This window comes from Capricornis sumatraensis, chromosome 19 (assembly GCF_032405125.1).
Source record: "Capricornis sumatraensis isolate serow.1 chromosome 19, serow.2, whole genome shotgun sequence".
In the NCBI taxonomy this organism is placed as follows: domain Eukaryota; kingdom Metazoa; phylum Chordata; class Mammalia; order Artiodactyla; family Bovidae; genus Capricornis; species Capricornis sumatraensis.
The window spans coordinates 24,713,675-24,735,039 of NC_091087.1; the positions used below are offsets into that span (position 1 = coordinate 24,713,675).

General features: G+C 45.9%; 1 protein-coding gene across 7 annotated transcripts in view; it reads right to left on the reverse strand.

The window, feature by feature from the left end:
- NTRK3 (neurotrophic receptor tyrosine kinase 3) overlaps nucleotides 1–21,365 on the reverse strand; it is a 414,880-nt gene that overhangs the window by 171,538 nt on the left and 221,977 nt on the right. The window lies entirely within an intron of this gene.

Below are 21,365 nucleotides of genomic sequence, written 5' to 3' on the forward strand. Positions count from 1 at the left end.
AATCCCTGGGTCAGGAAGATCCCCTGGAGAAGGGAATGGCAGCCCACTCCAATATCCTTGCCTGAGAAACCCCATGGACAGAGGAGCCTGGTGGGCTACTGTCCATGGGGTCACAAGAGGGTTGGACACAACTTAGCAATTCAACAACCACAATAAGCCACGGAAAGGGATGGCTGGGGTTGCTCACAAAGACTAGAAAGAAATAAAAGAATAAAGCAGGTTTCAGAGCTCTGGAGGACCCACTACTTAAAATGCACACAAAAGAAAGCGGGCTGGAAAAGGATGAGAAGAAATGCTCAGAAGAGCAGAAAAGAATCAGAAAAGGCTACTGTCTTTGAAGTCAGTCAGTCTACTACTGAAGAAGAACTTCTAGAAGCTGAAGAGCATTATATACAGAGGTCATGTAAGATGAAGAATGAAATCAAGTCACTGCATTTGGCGACAAGAAGGTGGCCTTGATGAGAGCAGTTTCCACAGAACAGGGGAAGAATATATAACAAGTCAAAAAGGGAGAAGATGGTAAATAGGAAAGAAAAGGTCTGAAAGTTAATGACTCAATCTAGAGATCCAACATATGATTAAAAGGAGGGAGACAGAGGGAGGAAAAGAAAGATGAAAGACTAGGGGAAAGAAAAAAAAACCTATAGAAAAATTTGCCCAACATACTGTCTAGTCAGTTCCCAAAATAATTGACACACACATACAATAGGCTGAGAGGCTAGAAAAATTACCATCCTCATCATCATTTTTATTATTGAATGGTTCCCATGTATCGGGCTCTGGAAAGTTCACTTCTTTATTTATACTGCCTCTGGGAGGTTGGTATCAATTTCTCCCCATTTTATAGATGGGAGCATGGAGGCATAGAGCAGTGACGTGCCCAAGGACAGACACTAGCGAAGAAGTGGTGATGCTGGAATTCAACCCAATGATCTGGCCCCAGAGCCTGTGTACCATTCCATAGCGCTTCCTCCTTGAAGGCACAGACTGAGAAAATGGATTTCTTCAAAGGGGCATTTGATCGATTGTGGTTCATTCTCCTGCTTATGAGCAGGTGCTTTCAGATGCAGGTCCCTGAGACCCTTTTTTTAAAGATGTTCCTCTTGAACCTTGAGAATGGGGACCAGAGTGTGTCACCTCATTAGACTCACCCAGATAGATTACAGACAGTTCATCTCCCCCTCTCCCTGAGGCTGTGAGCACTCTTACTCAACTTCACCCACATTAGAAAGAGCACAGTGCCGTCAGTGTGCTGTCCAATCCTCAAGGCCCTCTTACTCACCTCTGCTTGGCCATAAACCACACTCCTTGAAATACAAACCAATCAAGAGTCCACAGACCCATCACTTCCAAGGATGTGAGAGAAGCCTGCAGCTTGCTCCCGCCTGCCTGTGCCCAGTCCAGCATTGCTTCCCAGTAGGGCTACAGCTGGTGCTGAGCAAGGTAAGTCCTCCTTGGAGAGGGCTGTTCTGGGTATGGCAGAATACGTGGCATCCTTGGACCTGGGCATGACAAGCCAGTCTCAGGTTCATCCACTGTAATGAAGGGACCCCTCTGGGAGGGGATAATGCTAGGAGGGGAGGCCATGTATGTGTAGGGGCAGGGAATATACCAGAACTGTCTGCACCTTCCCCTCAATTTTGCCACGAACCTCAAACCACTCTTAAAAATAAATAACAAAATAAAGTTTAAATTAATGTTTTTAAAAAGCCAGTCTTAGAACTTCTCTGGTGGTCCAGTAGTTAAGAGTCCACCTGTCAATGCAGGGGACACGGGTTTGATCCCTGATCTGGGAAGATCCCACGTGCTGAGGGGCAACTAAGCCCATGCCCACACCTACTGAGTATTTTCTCTAGCTCCCGTGCTCCGCAACAAGAGACACCACTGCAAGGGAAGCCTGCACACCTCAATAGAGAGTAGCCCCTGCTCACCACGACTAGAGAAAGCCCGTGTGCAGCAACAGCAAAGACCCAGCACAGCCAAAAATAAATAAACACAAATGTTTCTAAAAGCCAGTTTTCCCACACAAGACATAACGCATTTCCACATACCCTCTTGGGGTGACAAAACTGCCCCAGATTGAGAACCGCTGATAGAGGTAACCAGCATCAACCCTAAGAAACGATCTCCCTTCCCGAGTCTGGCCAATTTCCCTGTCACTTGCTTGAGGGGGAAAATCACAGACTTGTCCCTCTGGGAAACAAATCATTTCCCTTTACCTGAATATCCCCAGAAAAAGAATCTATTAAGATATAAAGAAGGGATGTGTAATTCAAGAGACATCTCAGCTGTCTGGGGAGCTTTCTTCTCTTTCCTGAGCCCCAAGGCAGGTCAGGAGGAGTCAAGCTTGCTGTGTTCTGAGCTCTCAACACACACACACACACACACACACACACACACACACACACAGACTGCCTAGTATCTGCGATGGGTCTCTCTGCTGTCACTAATCCATTCCTAACTACACAATTATTTTGGTATGCAGCACTAATAAAAAGAAAAAAGCCAGCTTACAGTCTTTCTGGTAAGTTCAAGCTTTTGAGAGAGACCTGAAGGAAGACAGGTCTGCTGAGACACTCCCATCACATGATTCTCTTCCCAAATAGGTGCTTTTTCCTTTCCTTCACACCAGTGGTGGTTTTGATCTTTCAACTACACCATAGTAGAACCAATGAATAATTAGAGAAAGCTTGATGACACCGATAGGCATCCGGCCCAGCAGGATGGTCCAAACTGTCTTTCTCTTTCCCCTCCCTGCTCCTTCTGCAGGAAAAAATAAGGAAGCAGATCCAAGAATGGCTCAGATTTTCACAAGTGCTGGATTCCAATGTAGGGCTCAGTATCCCGCAGAAAGCAAAGGCATCCCATGGGAACAGGACAGGGGCTTTCCCTGCGGTACAGTAAGCACCGACCCAGGTAGGTGGGGCCCCCATCGCAGGGGAGCTGGGGGCTGCAAGCCACACCAGGACCCAAAGGGCAACTTCAGAAGCCTCGGCTTAATCAGGGTCCACAGTACAAAAGGTGAGGGGCGGGGGGACATGTATCACACACTCCGAAAGAGGAAAGGGCAGCAGCCAGCCTGGTCATGCATTACCGTGGAAACATGTTCTGCCCATTTTGGATCAAGGAGAGGTCCTCCTTGAAATCAGCTCTCCAGTGTTTCCCATCCTCGTCACTTAAAGTCCCTTCTCTTCCACCAACCCCCTAACTTACAAGCATTAACAATCCTCAGATATTTGGCCCCAAGAACACCCAGCACTGACACTCCACTCTGGCCTTTTCCCAGTCAATGTGTGGAAGTGGAAATATCCCATTTCCAAAGGAATGACCTAGAGTCCCACGGATGTGGTTATAACAAATGGGGAAAGGAAGGGAAAATTAACTTCTAACCAGTCAACCCTAAAGGAAATCAACCCTTAATATTCACTGGAAAGACTGATACTGAAGCTGAAGTGCCAATACTATGGCCCCCTGATGTGAAGAACCAACTCACTGGGAAAGACCCTGATACTGGGGAAAGATTGAGGGCAGGAGGAGAAGAGGGCGACAGATGAGTTGGATGGCATCACCAACTCAATGGACATGAGTTTGAGCCAGCTCCAGGAGATACTGAAGGACAGGGAAGCCTGGTGTGCTGCAGTCTATGGGGTCACAGAGTCAGCCACAACTTAGCACCAAAGAGAAGCTGTAAAGTGCTTCCTTTAATTAAAAGAGTAAAAATTCTTCATTTCGTAAGGAAAGAAAAAAATTATAAGCTGAGATTGCTAAGATTCACAGTAAGGACCAGTCTTCTATAGCTGAAGTTGTGAAGAAGGGACAAGGAACGTATGCTGGTTTTGCTGTCACACCTCAAACTGAAGAAATTACAACCACAGTGCATGGTGAGTGCAAGGTTAAGAAAGACAGGCACTAAATTTGTACAGTAAGGTACTGTGAGAGAGAAATCACACCCAGGTAACATTTATTGCAGTATATTATTATAATTGTTCTGTCTTAATTATCAATGCCATCAATCTCCAACTGCACCTAATTTATAAATTAAATGTTATCATTTGTGTTGCTTAGTCACTAAGTCGTGTCTGACTTTTTGGGACCCCGTGAACAGTAGCCCGCCAGGCTCCTAGAATACTAGAGTGGGGTGCCATTTCCTCCTCCAGAGGATTTTCCCAACCCAGGGATCGAACCTGTGTCTCCTGCATTGTAGGCAGACTCTTTACCACTGAGCCGCTTGGAAAGGTCAAACCTTATCACAGGTATGTATATGTAGGGAAAAACATAGTACATATAAAGTTTGGTTCTCTCTTCACTTCCAGGTCTCCAACGGGGGCTTCAGAATGCATCCCCCATGGATATGGGGTCAGGGGGCTCCTGTACATCCATAGGAAATAAATGAAAACACTGTGGCAAAGAGATAGCTGCACCCTCATGATCAGAGTAGCATTACTTACAATAGACCAGATATGCAAACAACCTGTCTGCTGACAAATGGATAAAGTTGAGTCATATATGCATATGGAGCTTCCCAGGTGGCTCAGTTAAAGAATTCATCTGCCAAGCAGGAGACGTAGGTTCGATCCCTGGGTCAGCTATCTTCCTTGCAGAAGAAAATGGTAACCCATTTCAGTATTCTTGCTTGGAAAATGCCACGGACAGAGGGGCCTGGTGGATCATAGTCCATGGGGTTGCAAAAGAGTCAGGCATGACTTAGCAACTAAACAACAATACGGATATATACACATATATATGTGTGTGTGTGTGTGTGTGTATATATACACACTCAGTGTGTGTGTCTGTATATATACATATATATACATACATACATACATGTAATGGAATTGGTATATATCAAGCAGTTTTGATAAACATATCAAATGGACTATTATTTAGCCATTAAAAAGGAGGAAACCCTGCCATTTGTGACAACATGAACGGACCTTAGGGGCATGATGCTAAGTGAAATAAGGCAGAAAAAGACAAATACCATAAGATTGCACTTATATGCGAAATCTTAAATGAACAAACAAAAAGAAGTTCCAGGGATATAATGCACACCACGGTGACTACAGTTAACAATACTGTACTGTGTATTTGAAAGTTGTAAGAGACTATATCTTAAAAGTTCTCGTTACAAGAAACACAATTTCTAACTATGTGTGGTCATCGATGTTATCCTTTCACAATATACATAGGTACTGACTCACTACGCTGTGCACCTGGAACTAGTATAATAATTCAATGTCATACATCAATTACATCACAATTAAAAGACAAAAGCAGTGTGTGATCTGCTATGTTGTCTTTTTCCTGCCTTGGCAGTTGTTGAAGCATCAGGCAGAGCCCCAAGCAACCTCCATCCTGAGTGAAACTGACATAGAGTTGAGGTCTCCAGCCAACACTTGGTGCACGAGTGGCATAAGTGAGAAATACAGCTTTGTTGTTTTAAGTCATGGAGATTGGCAGAGGTGCTGTTTGTTATCACAGCATAACCCGATTCATGCTGACTCATATAGGAATGAAGTCACCTCGCACTTAACAATGTTACTTTAATCCTTTGCTTTAGACAGTGAGCATGCTTCACACCATCCTCAACTAATCTTTACAAAATTGCCTTATGCGAAGGATGGGTTTATCGTCCTCAATGATGTGATTCATCTTAAAATGCCTCTTACCAATTCTCCATCCCCAAATTAAACTCTAACTAATCCAGTTCCACAAACAGCCAGATCATGGCCTCTTCTGTTGAAAAAAACTCCACCCTACCTCAATCTGACTTGGGAAGTATAAGAAAACAAACCTGGATGGGTCTCATGATTTTTTAATGTGTCAGAATGAGGCAAACAAGCCAACCTTCAGATTAAGGAATGATTTTTTTAAAACTTCAGCCTTTTCCTACTGATAAAAATCAGACAATGACACGTCCCTGATGGGTAAGAGCTTTGCACCGACAAATCCGGGAGCAGAACTCATAAAATGGAATAAATGAAAGCACGACAAACACAATTAAAACCCCAGCCATGCTCAGAGAGGGATTCCATTCACTGTTTCATAAAAAGAGCTTAGTCCTTGGAGCCAACCAAAAGAATCATCAGTTTCTTAATTTTTATTGGCAGGGGTGGGTCAGAGGCCAAATGAACATAGGCTGAGCCCAAGGGCATACCTAACGACAAGCAACCAACTGTCTGTTCCTGGACCGGCTCCTCCGGTCCCCCCCCCCCCCCCGCCCCCCACCTCCTCTAGCTTCCTGACAGTCTTTGCCTCTGTGATCTCTGGGGCTCACTGGGTCCTGCAGGCTGCCCAACAAAGCGAGCCCTCCTCACTTCCGTGCTTCTCTGCCTGAATCATTTCCCAAAAGACAAGCTTTATTCTCTGGCTTCTATTCCCTCCCAGCCTCTTACAGGAGCCAAAGACTTCGTGCATGCCTGGTAGCATTCATAGCGTGGAGGTATCGCTCGGTGACTGAAAATGATGCCGGTGAACAGCCATGCGGAGAAGGCACATGTAAGGAAAAGGAAGGCAGGACTGGCTCTCTCTGAACACTTGATTTTCCTTATCTCAGTTAATCATCACAACAGCCCTGAGGGTAGATCCTGTTTTGCAGTGGAGGAAATTGAAGCTCAAGGATTCATCATATGCCCAAGGTCACATGGTTAATAAACGGTAGACTGACTTAGGTCTATCCGACTTCAAAGTTTGGGCTCATTTCACTGCATCATGCCGCCTGACCCCCCAGCATTGTTTTTCTGACACTGGAAAAAGTCATAATGGGTCAACCACAGCTCCTTCCCAATCTTCATTCCCTTGTAACTCATTTGTAGGGAACTGGCCTCACTGAGGAGGGGAGCTCACAGCATTTCCAAGGAACTTTAGACCCACAACCCACGCACCCAGTTGTAGCTAGCAGAGGTAACCTGGAGTTCATAGACAGAGTGGCAGGCAGCAAGGGGCCTGAGAAGGTGGAAATAGGCAGCCTGGAAGAAAGGCAACTGTCATCATCTTTCTCCAAAGACTTTATACAGACAGTGTTTTAGAACATTCCAGGCACAAACAGAAAGTGAGTAATCACCTTCCTATTGCATATATAAGCCAACTGAAGTACAAAATGCTGGTGTTTTTGTCCAAGGCCCTATAAACAGATTATAGCTCAAGTCTCAACTTTTCTAAGCATTAGCCACCTAACTAGTCAACATTACCCCAAAGTAGAGGCATTTATTTCCTCCAAAGACTTCTCCATAGATTTCCATACATATAGCTGATTCACTTTGCTATATAGCAGAAACCAAGACAGCAAGGCAAAGCAACTATACTCCAGAGGAAATTAACTGAAAAAAAAAAAAAAAAAAAGAATTATGCAGAGAGTTTCCCCATCCTTTTGGGGACTGTGGGTGAATAGAGGGAAACATCATTTCTGAGCTTCCTGTACTCAGTCCTGCCATGTTGGATCAACAATGTCTCCATGTCCTTCACCCACCTACTCATGTCTGATTTTTCACTAACGTAACTGTATTGCATAATCAGACTTCAACACTAAGACCAAGGGAAGGAGAGCCCAGATTCCTGAGAGCTAAGCCTGGATGCCTCTAGCTTCACCTAGTTCACAAAAGGGAAACAATATCTAAAACCTCATTGGTTGACCTGTGGATGGTTTCAGTGTGAGGTTCTTTAAATCAAAGAGAGGCCTGACTAGGTAGAGGGCTTCCCTGGTGAAGAGCCCGCTTGCCAGTGAAGGAGAAGTGGGTTTGATCTCTGGGTTGGGAAGACTCTCTGAAGAAGGAAATGGCCACCCACTCCTGTATTCTTGCCTAGAGAATCCCATGGACAGAGGAGCCTGGTGCGCTACAGTCCATGGAGTCGCAAAAGAGTCGGACACGACTCAGCGACTTTGTTGTTGTTGTTTAGTCACTAAGTCATGTCCAACTTTGTGACTAAACAACTAGTTGCAACTAAACAACATAACTAGTTAGAAGAGACAGAGGTGACATTTCTTTGGGAGAAACTTGGGCCCCTTAAAGGCACTGGCTCATAGGGGGCTTCTCCACTAGAAAAGCTTCCCATAGCTGCCTGGGTCTCATGCACTGCTTTCCAAGCAGTAGCTTATCCAAGGTTTGTCAGGCAGAGATCCCTTTCATGGTATTTCTAAGTACATGTGGAGTGGAGCCATGGCATACTGCCACCTATAAAAAACCCTGCTTCCTTCTGCAGAGTGATGGCCTTATGTACTCAAACAAAACACTACGAAACAGCTGATGTCTGCTGAGCACGTATTCACCACTGGGCCCTGTCCTGTCTCATTCAAGTCTCACAGTGGCTCAGTGAAGTGGGTCCTATAATTAGAGTCAGAGCTGCCGAGTAATCTGCCTCAGGTCACACTGCATCGTGTTCAAGCTGGAGCCGTTGGACTCCAGAGTCCACAATCTTAATCACTCCCCTAACTGCCTTACAGTGTGTGCGTGCGGGCTGAGTCGCTTCAATTGTGTCTGACTCTGTGCAATCCTATGGACTGTAGCCCATCAGGCTCCTCTGTCCATGGGATTCTCCAGGCAAGAATACTGGAGTGGGTTGCCAGGCCCTCCTCCAGGAGATCTTCCCCATCCAGGGATTGAACCCACGTCTCTTATGTCTCCTGTATTGGTAGGTGGGTTCTTTACCACTAGCACCACCTGGGAACATATAGTCTCAAACCAGTGAGGTCTAGAATAAAAACACTTCAATAAAGTCTCCAAGGCCCCTAACCCAAAGATTCTGCAACGAGGTCTGAATTTAGACTGGAGAGAAACCATGAAAGTCCCATGGTTTCTTCCAGACCAATCTGAGATTGTGAACTCCTCCCAAACACTGAGACTCACCCAGCTCTCCCTGGGCTGGGCACAGATCCCATCAGCCAAAAAGAATTTCTTACGTCAGTCAAAAAGAATTTCTCCCTTTTCTAGTAGATGCTCAGTGGAAAGCTCTGAAGCCTCCTAAGAGCCCCTAGCAGGGAGGGACATGAGAGTTACAGACCCGAGCCTTTCAGAATGCGGATCTCACGATATGGTACATTAAAAACCACAGTCTAGAACTTCCTTACGGGTCCAGTAAAACTCCACCTTGCAATGCAGGGGGGACATGGTCAGGGAACTAAGAATCCCACATGCCTCAAGGCAACTAAGCCTGCACACATCAAATACTGAGCCCTCATACCACAATGAGAAAGTCTGTGCACCACAACAAAAAATCCCCCATGATGCAGTGAATATTCTGCATGCCCAACTAAGACCTGATACAGCCAAATAAATAAATGTTTACAAAAAAAACATAATCTAACATCAGTGGAAACCTCTAAGATCTGTGTGGCATATATTATTGCTCCAAGACATTTTCCTATCCTTGAACTTCCTTAATCACCTTGTGGGATACTCAAGCAACCCAATGAGATACTGAAGATAGAGACTGCCTTCTCCATTTCACAGGTAAGGAAACTGAGGCTCAGAGTTGTTGAAGTGACCTAAAGCATAGTTGGGAAAAGCTGTGGCTTCAGTCTGGCTCTTCCGATTCCCCATCCAGTGCTCTTCAGAGCTCACATCAAACTTAATTCCTCTAGAAACTTAAGGGGTGGCCATGCATTGCAATTCTCCATTTGGGGAGTAAGATGCAAACTGGGTCTTTGGGAGCTGAGAGGACTCCCCACCAGATGGATCTTTGCAGAAGTTGTTTGGAGATTTCATGAGTTTTGGCTGCAAATCTCTTCTCCTAAAATTAGAAACCCACAAGAGTGACTTAGAAACCATGGGGCCAACACACACGAAAGAGATGCAGAATAAACCCAGACAAAAGGAAAGCCTGCCTCACAAAAGGCCGTAAAGGTCAAAGCCGGTCCCATGTGAGTCCAGCAAAATTATCCCAAAGAATGCAGATTGTTGGGGTTGTCACTTGAAGAGACAACAGGGCTGTCAAGACATGCCCAGGTTTCTCTGTGGTCTCCAGGTGGAGACCCGGGGTTCTCCGTTGATGCCTTTGGAGGTCAACAGTTCCTGACCCTACATCTGCTGAGGGCTGTGCGCACCCTGAACCTTGCATTCTCTCACTGCGGACCGTAGACTCTGTCCTTGCAGAGAAGATGGAGAGTTGTCAGTGCCTCTGGGCCCTTCCACGGTCTCTCACCTACTGCTTACTGGACCAGGGTTTAGCACCTGCCTGTCTTGGTAGGTACATCTCCCAGGTTTGACTATCTTAAAGGCAGGAACTCCACAAAGACTGTGCCTCCGGCCCTCAGGGTCCTATGATAGGAGGCTTTCAGCCTGCACCCTTGGCAAGGATGTCTTCATGGACAAGTCACCGAGCCATCCCATGAAATTCTACTTTGGAACTTAGTCATTCCATTCATCCATATGGCTCTTTCTTGACTAATGTTGAGGTTTGTTGTTGCTGTTGTTCAGTTGCTAAGTCATAGCCAACTTTTTGCAACCCCATGGACTGTTGCCTACCAGGCTCCTCTGTCCATGAGATTTCCCAGGCAAGAATACTGGAGTGGGTTGCCATTTCCTCCTCCAGGGGATCTTCCCAACCAAGGGATGGAACCCTCGTCTCTTATGTCTCTTGCACTGGCAGGTGGGTTCTTTACCACCAGCACCATGTGGGAAGTCCTAGGGGTGGTACATGGAAGATGCCACACCAAGGAAGGAGAGAAAAGAAGGCAGCCCAGAGAAGGACCCCCAGCCCCCAGCAAACACTCTAGCTTTGGGGTCCATCACCACTCATCCCCACAAACAATCATTGCGTCATCACAGAGGACGCACCTTCCCTGCTGCCCTACAGACACCGCCTCTCCTGGTTCGGTGGCCGTCACCTTGGAGGCACCTTGAACCCTGGCCGCTGCCTCTTCTCCCCACACACTTGGGCAGCGATCGAGCAAGAGCCTCCGCAGCCCCTACTAATCTCTCAGCTCACTCCTCCCTTTAGCAGGCAAGCCGTAAAAATGATATAAACATTTCATCCGAGTGGTGCTGCCGCAGGAACTGGGGAGAGTGCAGAGGCTCCATCGATCTCCAGCATGTGAATACAAATACAACACCGAAATCAATCAGAATCACACCGTATCAGCTGTGATCACCTCCCTTGCATGGCACGTTTTACATGCTGTTGTATCTGTGCCTGTTCACACACCTTCCCTCCAACCTCCGTGCATTAGAGCATGTGCATTAGAGCCACATTCTCTAGGAAGCTCCTTAAGTGACACAGGGCAAAGCAGTGATGACCCAGGCATGCTCCCCACCAGGCCCTCATGAACGTGCCGGAAATTCCATGCGTGCACTCACGGATGCACTCCTGAGCAAGAATACAGATGGACGCACACGTAAAGAACACTAGTTTATTGGTCATAGAATGGGTGTGTACGGAGACTTATGGGTCTACATTTCTTTACAATTTCGACCCTTCTCCATCTCACAAAAGTATTTGCATGCAATGTATATAATATACTAACGTATAATATATCAAAGACATCAAACACTCAAACTGAATACCTCAGACAGGGGGTGGTGAGGGCGAATCTAGTAGTAGTGAGTTAGCCCTTTACTTTTCTAACCCTAACCCTAACCCTAACCCTAACCCTAAAGGGGGTGGTGAGGGCGAACCTAGTAGTAGTGAGTTAGCCCTTTACTTTTCTAAAGATGGACACATAAGCCAGACTGGTGCAAAGAAAGAAAAAAAAAATCCAAAGATTTAACAGCTAATCTGAAAATGCATATTCTTCTTCAGCTCTCTGACTTTCAGCAATCACTTTTAAGGTGTTATTCTTATACTGACTTCCAGATTAGGAAATTTATTAAACCTCCCAATCCATAAAAACGTCTCATTTTCACGGGACCTCCTCATCAAAACCCTGCTTCCTGATGAATCCATTAACCAAAAGGAGGTTCAGGTAAGGAATACAACCCTGTCAAAGAGACAGCATCTCCTCATTTAGCTCAGATATGCTTTGTTCTTAATTACTGAAAGGTGAATGACCATATATCCTGACTTTCCCAGGACAGTCCTTCTTTATACATGTTGTTCCAGGAATTATCAACAGTGCATCCTTTGGATTGGATGATAAATGATATTTGTTGCTGTCGTTTAGTCGCTAAGCCACATTCGACTCTTTTGCAACCACATGGATGATAGCCCATCAGGCTCCTCTGTCCATGGCATTTCCCAGGCAAGAATACTGGAGTGGGTTATCATTTCCTTCTCTGGGGCATCTTCCCGACCCAGGGATTGAACTCCCATCCCCTGCACTTGCAGGTGGGTTCTTTACCACAGAGCCAACTGGGAAGCCGGATGAATGATACAGTTTCCCTAATTAAAAGTACTTGCTGTGCGTTGGAAGTGGAGGGTGGAGTCATGGGTAGGCTCAGTTGCTGTTTCAGACTCCAGACACAAGGGGGCGATACCACAAGTGAAGCAGTGAACCACTCTAACCAACTCGCCTCCACTGTCACTTTCTAAACTCCCTTTGAAGCCGTCTTTGGAGGGACCTGGCACACATCTTCAAACTGTCCACACAGGACACTGCCCTTCGTGGGCAGTCAATAGATACCACTTGATGATGATGAAGCAGCCATCGACCATCCATTCCCTCTTCTCCCTCTGTTCCCTCCTCCCTCCCCGCTTCCTCGGGCTACAGGTCAATCAATCTTAGGCCATCTTGATCTACTTGGAAAGCTTAACTGCCATGAAGCTAGACCACTTGTCCTCTGGCTCCAATCTCTTAGAGAAATTAGTGCCAATGGAAGTGTCAGCATCAATTTCATAATGTTATTGGATGAAGGCAAGGCTGGGCCAAGTCCCGTATTCCTGACGGGCTATCAAAGTGATGAGGATTATGGGTAGGGAGACAGACAGCTCTGACAGGAAAGGCGATGACTCAAGATCAATTAGACTGACAAGCCTATCTTTAAGCCATATCACTTAGTGCTGACACCGTACGTTCCCCACAGAGATGGAGAATACTGGATGCAGAATTTTCCTGGTGTCTCCAGGGGTAACTAGAGAGCCTGGAGGCTTGCAAAGCAGCCCTTGGTCCTACACCTTTCCCGAGAGAATCCGAGCAAACGATTCTAACAAAAGAGACGGATTTTGCTCCCCTGATGGGAAGAATGACAATCTGGCCCCCGTTTTCCTTTTTCTTTTTTCTTCTTTTTCCTGCCTTCTAAAGAAAATGTCAAGATAAAATGTAGGCTACGTATTTAAATTTAATTCCTCTGCAGAGTTAAGGGACGTCTTGGGATTATTAAAATGGAATCAAGATCTTGTAATAGTCAAACCATCCTAGCAGGAGAGGAGATTTGTCACAGAAGGCAAGAGCAACAGATGGAGGCCACAAGGGTCCTGGGTTCTAATCCAGGTTCTCAGCCCAGCATTGCTGTGAATACAACTGTTTGAAATCAGGAACCGGTCACGTCATTTCTCTGGAGCTTCAAATGCCTCATGGAAGGTCAACCATAACCTCCTGCTGCCCAGCAACGCTGTGATGAATTGAAATGCCAACAGTGCCAAGGGTAACAGAGGGATCAGAGATTCTTTAAGACCTTTCAAGGTGTGTAGAAATGGCTTTTTTTTTTTTCCCTATGCTTGATAGAAGATGCACAGAATCAACCCTGGAGCTGAGAATGCAGTTGATGGTGAGACTGAAGACAAAAAAAAGCCAGCCTTGTCTCCTGCTAAGTGAACCACGTGCAGAGAGCATGGAAGTGATGCTTGAGCTACTTCTCTATTTTAAATCCTCTAGCGTAACAGTTTACTTTCCCTAGCTCTCATGAGCTTATGTTCTCAGGGCAACAGCATAATTTTAGAGCCCATGAGGTTATAGCTATTTAAGCAGGTTTGCTTTATTATTTTTTAATTGCTTAACAATATTGTTCGTTAACATTCTATTAAAAATTCCACAGTGTTTCGCAATGGAATTTAAAATTCACCCTAGTTTAACGTGTCCATTTCAGAATACGTGTGTGTTGATGGGGTTAGCAAACACCAGTATTAATTAGCTGATCTTGACACTGACCTAAGAGGCGAGGCAAAGCAAACTAACATATAGAGGAAGCCTGAGCTGGATAATGTCAACTCTGGCCAGAGGCTGTTGTCAATATAACCTGGAACTGCTGACTTCCCAAACACACTCAGAACATTGCCCTAATATGCAAATGTGTGAATCAGGAGACTCCTTCCAAGTGTGAAAGTGACAGTTGCTCAGTCATGTCCGACTCTTTGTGACCCCATGGACTGTACCCTGCCAGGCTCCTCTGTCCATGGAATTCTCCAGGCAAGAATATTGGAGTGAGTAGCCTTTCCCTTCTCCAGGGGATCTTCCCAACACAGGGATCCAACCCAGGTCTCTTGCATTGCAGGCAGATTCTTTACTATCTGAGCCACCAGGGAAGCCTTCCAAGATGCCTTTAAAAAGAAGACCCTTTAAAGATGTGGCAATGTAACTGAGGGTCTTTTAAGGTCATTCCCAGGTGGTGCAGTGGTAAAGAATCCTCCTGCCAATGCCAGAGACACAGGAGATGTGGGTTCAATCCCTGGGTCAGGAAGATCCCCTGGAGAAGGGAATAGCAACCCACTCCAGTATTCTTGCCCGGAGAATCCCAGGGACAGAAGAGCCTGGTGGGCTACAGGTCATGGGGTCGAAAATAATCAGACATGACTGAGCATGCATGCAACCAATTGATAGAGGGGCTGGGGGCAGAGAAACTTGATTGTTAGAAGTTCTTGCTAATCAAAGATGGTGCAGAATCAATGATTCATCATCTCTAGAATTGCTGGAGAAAACTGTCAGAAAATACTAGAGGGTAAACAAGTTTTGTTAGGCACACACATGGGTTCACAGAGAGTCTGTAAGTGGAATGCTGTTTGACTTCAGATGTGATACATACGTCTTTTCAAAGTTTCACTAGGGAGGTTGAGTGATTCATAAATATTATATATGTGCATATATTCATATACATATACACACTATACACAAGCACACACACCAGTGAAATGGATATTATTCCTGAAGCATTTGCTACACTCCAGGCACTGGCCTGTGTGCTCTTGTATTTTCTCATTTAATAAACTACTCCTGGATGAGTATTGTTATGGCCAAAAAATTGTCCCAAACAGTGTATAAATATTGCCTGTCTCACCCTTATAATCTTGCAACAATTATCTCCATTTTATAAACAAAGAAATGGAGGCTCAGAACTATTTTATTCCCCTATCCACAGTCCTTCAGCTGGTAAACGATGAAGCTGAATTCAAATCTAGAGACTATCTCATGCCAAGGCCAGTAGTCATCCCATAACATAGTCCGCCAGAAGTTAACCTTTTAAGAAAGTTATCCTTTTTAAGAAAGCTTTAAAAAGCAATATGAAGGGTGAGAAAGCATATTTAAGGTTTTCCTTGGGTCTGTTGCAGAATTTCCATCATATCCACTCTCTAATTTTATTTAAGTGTGTCCTGGTGATTCAACCTTGATACTCAAAGCCCATCGGATTCTAATTGTCGACCAACCACAACTCCCACTATTAACTGAGTAAAAATTCTGGCTGTTTGTTTGTTATTCTCCATATAAGTGATCTATATTCCTATCCTGGTCATAACCTGTGTTCCAGCCCAAGCCACTCACCCTGATGCCTCCAGTCCCCACATCAGATCCTGTACTTCCCAGGAGCCAGCTCAATTCCCATCATCACCCTGAAGCCTTTCTTGAACATGCCTCTCTCTCTGCTTTCTCTTCATCCCACCCTCCTGGCCACTTCCTTCTCTAAATTTCTGTAGCACTTCTGAAAATCAAGGTTTCCCTCTTACTCCTCTTGTCTCCTTCAACTGATGCTTATTTTCTGCAAAGCCAGGAAAAGGCTCACAAAAAGGGAGGAGCTGGTTCTGAGGTCATTTTTTTTTTTTTTTTAATTCCTCTCGACTGAGAAGAGACAACAGTGATGATGTCTAGGTCATGAGCGTTTACCCACTGGATTCATGAATCAAGTGACTTAACCCCTCAAAGTATTTATTTCCTTATCTATAAAATGGGGTAAATAATAGTAACACCCTCATCAGGCTATTGTTAGAGTTAAATTAAATATTTATGTAAACCACTTGCCTTGGTATAAGTACTCAGTACCTGTTAATAATAACACCCAGAAAGTAAAAAAAAACAAAAGCAAATGGCAGTTAGCTAACTCAAGAATGTTACTGTTGATACTTTTAACCTCTACACTAATTACTGATTTGAGAGCTTCCTTTTTTTTCTTTTTTTTAATATGGAGACAAATGACAGTGTTTGCATTTCTGAAAGTCTCCCATTCCATGCTGGGGAATTAGAATGAACCAATGTTTCTCATCTCTGATCAAAGAAAGAGTACTTAATGATGCAAAAAGAGAAATGAGCTTGGTTAGAGACAGGAAAGAGGATCTTAACTGACAGGCTAACTCTTCTTGGCTTCCATGACTTCAGTCTGATTTATCACCCTTCCAGGAGTTTGGTAGGGATGCAATAAATGTCAAAGGGCAGCACTGCCCTCTAAGCTGGATGGACACAGGTCCCTGATTTCCATACAGAAAGGCGAAGGGCAGAGTAAGGGAGGTAATAAATATTTTCCAGGTATTCATCTGAAATAGCCAAAAGGACTGGACGGGATGTACACAGCACTTGATCTTGATCATCCCATATCCTGTTCTGCGGAGAAGCTGGGGGAAGAACAAGCATGGGTGCCATCTCTCCCTCTCCCAGTGACAGGAAACGGGTTCACAGGGGCAAGCATGCATGGCTAGGGGAATAAAAAGATCAGTCTGAACCCACCTCTGTTAGACTTAAACACCCCTTCTCCAGTCTTTGGGCAGGCACATGACTTCCTTAGCCCCAACATACTAAAGCTCACGGGCATCTTTTGAAGGGGCACCTGGACTTCCACTGCCAGGGGTCTCAGGGGCTGCCATGTCAAAAAGCTGAGTCTTCCCTCCGACCAGGCATTGTATGATACTGTAGGTTAAATGTAATCAATGCTGATTGTAATCATTAGGAATTAAGAGATTTCTTCTAGTAATGAGCTAAAAATGGCTTATGCTAATAAATCAATGAGCAATGAGAAAGGAAAGTGAAAAGTCTTTGGGTAATAGGCCCAGGAGTGGAGGTGGTAGGGAGGGTTGTGTTTGTGCAGAAAGCTGCCAGCAGCCGTGACCGCAGAGGTGTCACAGTAACAGAAGCACTCACTCCTGGAATAGCTTGTCAGACTCCAAGTATCTGACCACCAGGGGGCTGGAAATTAAACAGACTGTGGGTCCAAGGGTATCTGGGGGCCTCATCAGCTATGTGACTTTAGGTAAGTTGCTTAACCTCTCTGAATTTTGCTTTCCTCATCAGTAAAACTAGGGAATAAGTGTACATCTCAAGACAGTTCATTCACCAATTTTATTAAGCACCTACCATGTGCCAGACACTGTTCTAGAGACTGGAATGGCACAGTGAGCAGAACAAAGCCCCTCTCTTATGCGATTAACCTTCCAGGGGAAGGGGACAGATGGTGGACAAGCAAATCAATAAATGCTTGTCAGGCAGGAATAAGAGCCATAAAGAGATATATAGCAGTGTAAGGGGGACAGTGAGGATGGAAGCTAATTTTACATATGGGGCTTCCCTGGTGGCTTAGTAGTAAAGAATCTGCCTGCAATGCAAGAGACACCGGTTTGGTCCCTAGGTTGGGAAGATCCCCTAAAGGAGGAAATGGCTATCCACTCCAGTATTCTTGCTGGGAAGTCCCACGGACAGAGGAGCCTGGCAGGCTACAGTCCATGGGGTCCCAAAAGAGTTACACATGAGTTAGTGAGATTTAGAGGATCCAGTGGGTTCAGATGACTTGCCCTGCAGTCAGCATACGGGTAATCCATGAGGTAAGGAAGGCAGAAAGCCTGGATCCTCCTAAATTGTGGAAGTGTTGAACTTTGGGGATGCTGATGGGTTAAGCAGTTTCCTGGGAGTAATACACAAGATCCTGGAAAGCAAGGGTCCCAACCTCTGGGCCACAGACCAGTACCTCCTACCAGATCAGCGGTGGCATCAGATCAGGAACAAAGTACACAATGAATGTAATGTACTTGAAATAATCCTGAAACCACCCCCCCACTCCCACCCCTGCCTCCGGTCCATGGAAAAACAGTCTTCCATGAAACCAGTCCCTGGTGCCAAAAAGTTTAGGGACTGCTGAAGGGTACTTTGCAGGAACAATCCTTGAAACCAGCAATCCCAGGTGCTGCCATTTACCCTGAGTTTGTCGAAAGCCAGCCAACCAAGAATCTGATTCCCAACATCCAGTAAGGCCATGACAGATTTTGATTCAGGGTCAGGACTGTGGTGGGCAGCTCTCCAAGTTCAAGTCCAGGCTCTTTGGACCTCAGCTGAGCAGGTTATTTGTCTTCTCCTGTGCCTCAGTTTCTCCACTTGAATAATGGGAGAAATAATAGCACTGACCTTATGAGACTCTGTGAGAATTAGATGGAGAAATGTCTGGAAAATAGCACAGTACCTGGCTCAGTCACGTCTGACTCTTTGTGACCCCATGGACTGCAGCCAGCCAGGCTTCTCTGTCCACGGAATTCTCCAGGCAAGAACACTGGAGTGGACTGTCATGCCCTTCTCCAGGGGATCTTCCCAACCCAGGGATTGAACCTGCATCTCCAGCATTGCAGGGAGATTCTTTACCATCTGAGCCACCAGGGAAGCCCAACCAGCATCCAGGAGAGGCCGAATAAATGTGAGCTGTTCTGAATAGTCTTATTAAGCATGGATACTTATATATATGCATCTCTTGTTGACTGGAGAGGCCATGATTAATGGAACTGCTAAGGCCTGGAATTGCATGTCCTCTGGCAATCTGCCCTGAGTTCTCTTCTCTGCATCGGGCTCCACAGAAAGCCACTGATTGTTTCATTTGACACTACAGGAATTTGACGGAAGAAAGGTCTGCCCCATCCTGTGCGCAGGTAGGCGGTGTGTGCCCTGCTGCGGAGGGGGAATCGGAGTTGGGGGTAGGAGGGGAGGATAGTGAAGGCCTGGAGATGTCTCAGGCCCCAGCGCCACGACTGATGGAACACTAGCTCAGTAAAAGCCAGAGGCCCTTCTAGGCAGAAAGAAATGGGAATAATAAAACCTGCCTCATTTGCTTATACCGCCAGTTAGGCAGTCAGTCAATCCAAAAAAATATATAGAATGCCCATTGTGAGCAAAGCATTAAATAATGACATTAATAGCTACCATTTGTTGAGAACTTAATATAAGCCAGGTGTGACGATCTATATATCCTACTGACCCGGCTCACAGCCTCTTGCTCTGTGAATTCTGGTCTAAGGGCCTCGCTGCTTTCACCCATCCCGCAGCTCCAGAGAAAGGGACCCCTCCTTCCTTGGCATTCACCCCCACGCCCCACTATGGTGCACAGTCCACCTTGTCTTGCAACTGATAATGGGGTCTTAGATGTCCTAGCTTTGTAGGCTCCTTGCCTGTTGGCTCAGATGGTAAAGAATCCTCCTGCAATGCAGGAGACCCAGATTCAATCCCTGGGTCAGGAAGATTCCCCTGGAGAAGGGAATGGCAACCCATGCCAGTATCCTTGCCTGGAGAATTCCATGGACAGGGGAGCCTGGCAGGGTACAGTCCATGGGGTCACAAAGAGTCGGACGTGACTGAGTAACTAACACTTTTGCTTTTCTTTCACACCAGCAGAGACATATTAGAATCACGTCCATGTCCTTAAAATGAGGAGCGCATCAGCAGACTTCTATATGGATAGAAATGAATGAACAGCTGAATGAATGGACACTGCAGAAGAACACGGCACCTCTTACTTCGGCCCTGGCATGCATGTGTGCATGCTCAGTTATGTCTCTCTGCGACCCCATGGATGGTAGACCACTAGGCTCCTCTGTCCATGGATTTCCTAGGCAAGAATACTAGAATGGTTTGACATTTCCTTCTTTAGGAAATCTTCCCTACCCAGGGATCGAATCCATGTCTCTTGCATCTCCTGCACTGGCAGATGGACTCTTTACCACTAGCGCCACTGGGAAACCTACTTCAGCCCTAGAGTTTCTACAAAGTCCTTGGTAGCTGACATTAGAGTGGCAAACACAGGGGTCCAGCCAAAATCTTCCTGAGGCTCTATTTCCTCCTGGGTCAGCAGGATACACAGGGCTGTCCCTTGCTTCTGAAAATACAGTCGTGCTGACTATGTTTCAAGCTCTGTGCTCTTTGCAGGCACTTTGCCACCCCCCACCTAGATATTCCCCTGATTCTATGAGCTAGGTTCTATGAACAGCCTCATTTTGCAGGTGAAAAAACTGAAGCTCAGAGAAATATAATCCCTTGCTCAGCATCAAGGAGGAGGAAATTCAGAGCTAGGATTTCAATGTGTGTATGTCTAGGGCCTGAACACTCCCTGTACCTTACAAATCCTGGAGGTGGCAGAGAGTCAGGGAAGGAGGCATGGCTGATGGTGTGATGCATTCGTGAGCTTAGATTCTGGCTCTAAATGCACATCCCAGGCCACACAGTGGAGCCCCAGGGCCTCCAACTTCTGTAGACAACACAAAGACCTCTGCCAACCATCCTTTCCAGCCCTCCCCTTCTCTCTACAGGAAAGAGATTAAAGGAAATCTGTGCCACTTAAAGAATTACAGCAGGAGGGGCAGGCAGATGGAGACATGCGGAGGCGTCTCGGTGACCACATCCCACCCATAGCACTGGTGAGATCAGAGGCGGCTCTAGGGGAGAAAGCACTTCCCAATTTTTGGACTGCGCTCAAGCTCAGACTCTCATAGTGAAATTTTATAAGAAAAACCAAAGGACATACTTCCTGGAAGTATACAATCTGTTAGACCAGTGCCCCTTGGAAGCATCGTCACCGTCATCATGATCTTCATTCGGTGTCTCCTTAGTGGGCAGAGCACTGTCTGACTCCAAGAGCTTCCACACTCACTGGCTCATTGGCTTCCCTCTCCCAATTATCCCCCAACAGAGATAAGGCAGGCAACATCCTGCCCTTCAGCCAGTGACAAAACTAAGACCCAGGGAGCTGCCCGAGATTGCTCAATCAACCAGCTAAAAGGAGAAGCCAGGGTTTCTGACCTTGTGCTCCCACGCTGTGCCCCCAGCCCACTCCGATTGCATGCTGCCTAACACCCAGGATGGAGGAGGAGGCATTAAACAGGGCAATCGTAAAGTTTGTTAAATCCAAAGTAGACACCAAGGAGATCAAGTCAGTCAATCCTAAAAGAAATCAACCCTGAATATTCATTGGAAGGACTGCTGCTGAAGCTCCAATAATTTGGCCACCTAATGCAAAGAGCAGACTCATTTTGAGAAAGACCTTGATGCTGGG